The 4,500-nt window shown below is 33.3% G+C and overlaps 1 long non-coding RNA gene across 1 annotated transcript in view; it reads right to left on the bottom strand.

Annotated features, from left to right (window-relative positions):
- Positions 1–2,287: 2,287 nt before the first annotated feature.
- Positions 2,288–4,500, bottom strand: part of LOC141584122 (uncharacterized) — a 70,253-nt gene continuing 68,040 nt past the window's right edge. Inside the window, exons 3-5 of the long non-coding RNA XR_012517072.1 lie at positions 4,288–4,370; positions 3,500–3,716; positions 2,288–3,141 (exon numbers count right to left, since the gene is read on the bottom strand). This is a non-coding gene — a long non-coding RNA (uncharacterized LOC141584122). The remainder of the gene's footprint in view (positions 3,142–3,499; positions 3,717–4,287; positions 4,371–4,500) is intronic.

Raw genomic sequence — 4,500 nt, 5'->3', positions numbered from 1 at the left:
GTTAGGATTTAGTATATATTTTTTACTATTTATCTGCAATATGCTCTATTTCATGTGAATATAGTTTGTTTTACTAACTACTACAATTCCTTATGACCAAGACAAATATAATAGATTTTCTGTATTCTCCAGTAGATCTAAGTGAGTTTCCATGTCAAATTGAATCATCACTAAGTAAACCTATTTATATTCCTGAGGAAATTTATATTTGAAAACAACTAGAAAAGCATCCCTTGAAGTAGGTGGTAATGATAAAAGTTAATTTTGATGGAGTAGACTTTTCAAATGAGATAAATGTGGCTAATAGCTCCTCATCTCTAAAGAATACAAAAATAAATTCAGCCCTAATTTGGTGAATCAATCATTTTTTCATTTAGATGACTCTTGAGCCAAAAGATTATGTTCACTCTTGAATATAAAATCTCGTTCATTAAAACACCCTTTGACCAGATCAATTCCATTTATACAAATGCAATTAATTTAAAGGAGCTAAGTATTCCTTTGCACTAATGCTTTTGCATCGGTGGTATATTATCAAATCCAATGTGGCTGTTTACAGTTATTATAGAAACATTATCTGCAATGAACCAGAACTATTTCCAGGAAATGTTGTAGTTACCTTTATCTCCAAAATGCTTTCTTTCTGAAAATTATTTTATCTGTAAGTGATAAAATAGCAAAATTTATCACTTTTTACTTCTATCTGTTACAACTACTGAAATGTTCCACATAAACCTTGTTCAGTTATGAACATATTTATGAACCACATGTTACGGTGTCTTCAAACCATTTGCATTTTTGGAGCAATAATTTAAAAATATTATTTCCTCAAACAATCCATGACAGATGATGTTCAAATATGGATGCACTCTTTCCCATGCATACAGTTATATTTTGATGAAACCCAATATTTACAGAGACATAAAGCACTGCCGTAATTCATGCATACTGCTTTTATTAATGACAGATGAGTCCCAGATGGGAGCATCAACTGCTGGTGCAAGGCACAGTGTCCTGGCCGTAATCCAAACCTTTCTCCCCAACTCAGGAAAATTTACCAAAACACCAAGAAGATTAGTATGACAATAACCATGTTCCACTCTGCAAAAAAATTATCATTTAAATTTTTACTTTAAATATTTGGGGAAATAAGTCACTTGCAATACTTTGGATTAGTATGTCATGAACCAGAGATTAAGAATTGCAGTTTGAGGTTATAATCAGATCTCTCTCTTCAATTTCCTGGCATAAACTTTTCATTTAAAAACAAGTCAGGATTCAATCTAGGCTTGCTATATAAAAGTATTAAGTATATGAGGAAAATAAGTGTATATATGTTAATATTGCAATTATGTGTCTTTGGAGCTCAGAGAGATTAAATTATCAAGCCTGTGCTCAGCCAGGATTAGAAATAATTCTTTTCAATCTAACTACTTAAACTTTACTAAAACTTATTGACTAAATCCAGAAGTAAAAAATTTACTGAATTTTGCAAGAAAGGAAATTTTATAAACATTTTTAGAAAGCACAATTTCACACATACTAAAAAGTTGCAAAAATTATACAAAGAACCTTGGGAGGCCAAGGTGGATGGATCACTTGAGTCCAGGAGTTTGAGACCAGCCTGGGCAACATGGTGAAATCCCATCTCTACTGAAAATACCAAATTTAGCCAGGCATGGTGGTGCATGCCTGTAGTCCCAGCTACTCAGGAGGCTGAAGAAGGAGAATTGCTTGAGAATGGAAGGTAAAAGTTGCAGTGAGGCAAGAGCACACCACTGAACTCCTGCCTGGGTGACACGGTGAGACTACATCTCAAAAAAAAAAAAAAAAAAATGTACAAAGAATCTCTGTAATTCCTCGCTGAAAGTCCCCAAATGTTAACATTTCACATTTTCTTTACTCTCTCTCTCTCCATAGATACATAAATTATATATATAATACCTATATTGTATTTATACATATATGTATATAAATTTGTTATATAATAATATATATGTGTTAGTATAACAAATTTATATATACACATACATCTGTGTATATGTGTGTGTGTTTGTGTGTGTATATATATGTATATATATACATAAATGGCTCAGAATATATATATATATATATATATATATATATATATATATATATATATATATATTCTGAGCCATTTAGGAGTAAATTGTAGAGATTTATCCCTTTACTCCTAAATTATTTAGTTGATATTCCCTGGAAAACAAATTCTTTTATATAACCACCTAACAGTGATAAAAATTAGGCTATTAACTTATTATAATGTTATTATCTCATGTACAGACTTTATTCAAATTTTACCAATTTCCCATTAATGTTCCTTAAAGAAAGGACAAAAAATAGTTTCTTGTGCAAAATCTAATATAAGGTTTCTTCTTTTTATTTAGTTGTTGTGCACCTTCAGTCTCTTTTGACCTGGAACTGTCTTTAAAGATCTTCACATTTTGAAGAACACAGATCACTTATTACAAAGAATATGATTCATGTTTTCTCTGATGTTTCCTCAGAGGTACATTTCAGTTACATGTTTTGTGCAGGGTAGCATGAAAATCATGTTGTATACTTAGTGCATGATATGAGAACTCACATTACACTACATTATTGTTCCATCTTGATCCCTTGGTTAAGATGATGTCTGACATGTTTCTCCATCGTAGAGTCACCATTTTCACTTTGTCACTAATAAGTATTTTATGAAGGGGATACTTGGAGCTTATGTAAATATTATCTTTCTCCTCAACTTGCATCCATTAGTTTTTAGCTTTCGCAGATGTTTCTTGTCTGAACAATTACTATGTTTGTTGCCAAATGTTGATTTTGTATCTCCATTTTTCTTTTAAAATGTATTAGCTGTCATTATACTATAAGTAATTCCTTGATTTACCCATTTATCATTTTTTATATCAGTGGGTCATAATTCTTTACTGCCATGCTTTTGATCCCAGAGTTATCCTATCTTTGACCAGTGGGATGCCCTTCAAACAGACTCCTATGACCTTTTCACATGTCCCCCTCATTCTTTGAGCACCTTCTTACTTTCTGACACAGTAAGGTTCATCTTGTATTTTTTTCATTCCATGCCCAATAATTAATTAGGCAGTTCTCCAGGGAGCCCTGGTTCTTTTTAGAGAGGAATGGTATTTATAAACAAAGAACTAAGGGCTAAGTGAACCTGTAGCAGTCTACTGGGATGTTGTTCTTAGCTACTCTCAGCATATACAGCTAGGAGATCTTTGCAAAAACAGTTGTTTATACATACAAACCAACATCTATCTGTCTATCTATTATTTATCTATCTTTATAACTAAGAGCTCATCCCCATCCCTCCAATTCTAATAAAGTACTGTATGTCATTTTATGTCTTTCAGACTTAGAATTTGATTTTACCTTATTTTAATGAGTTAGCCTGCCACTCTTTCACGGATGCTGACAAAAGATACAAGACTTCTGAGTCAGAGACAAAGGACATTTTACTCACAGTACAGCAAGCAACATGATTTGCATGGGGCCCTCTTGCTCTCAGGTCCCATGGGGATGGTACATGGGCCACAGATGAGTACTGGAGACACCATGGATTCATGGCACAGCTGCGGAACTTACTGTTTTGTAGCAAAATAAGCAAACATGTTTTTTGTCTTGTAGAGTCACGACTTCATCTCTCAAAACTGCTTGTATATCCGATGCTGAGGAATGGCCTGGATGAAAAGTGGTAAGGGTATTGCATTCCTGGTACACCCAGCAATGATGCCCAGGGATGCCCAGAGCCCGTCATGGATTGCTGCTCCCAATGCTTACCCTTCCTATTTCGTGATACGATACTCTTTTCTGACAATAACAAACCTGACTTCCACCATGCTCAATTCACTTACCTATCTGCTCAATCCTAGAATATGTACTAAGAAGTTTCAGAACCTCTAAACTATGCCTCTGAAACTCTAACCTACCAAATGCTAATGCCACTTATTTTAGCCAGGAAGTATATAGTCAAACTACAAGATTCAAATATTAATTGGGTTAGTTCTTTATTTCTCAGTTGAGTGTCTTATGTTATTCATTTCTTTCTGTTTGTATTTTATGTTTCTCTTCCCTTTTATTTATTTTATTTCCTTATAAAGATTTTAAAAAAATGTTCTTTCCCTGAAAATGACAAATAAAAAAGAAGAAGAAAATAGCATGTTCTAACAGACACAGAGGTTTATTTGACGGTGAATAGTGGGAGAAGGGAGAGGATCAGGAAAAATACTTATCAAGTACAATGCTTACTACCTGGGTGATGCAATAATCCATATACCAAATCCCTGTGACACATGATTTGCCTCAATAACAAACCTGCACATGTCTCCCTGAATCTAAAATCAGAGGTAAAATAAATAAATTAATTAAATAGCATGTTCTATAAATCAAATCTGTACCAAACATATACTAGGAAAAATGTTACTCTGTTATTACCCTATCTGTATCCCTTTTCCCCATAATTTC

Source organism: Saimiri boliviensis, chromosome 4, assembly GCF_048565385.1.
Source record: "Saimiri boliviensis isolate mSaiBol1 chromosome 4, mSaiBol1.pri, whole genome shotgun sequence".
NCBI classification, from domain to species: domain Eukaryota; kingdom Metazoa; phylum Chordata; class Mammalia; order Primates; family Cebidae; genus Saimiri; species Saimiri boliviensis.
The sequence above is the reverse complement of the archived record's forward strand: the minus strand, read 5'-3'. Positions and strand labels throughout refer to the sequence as shown.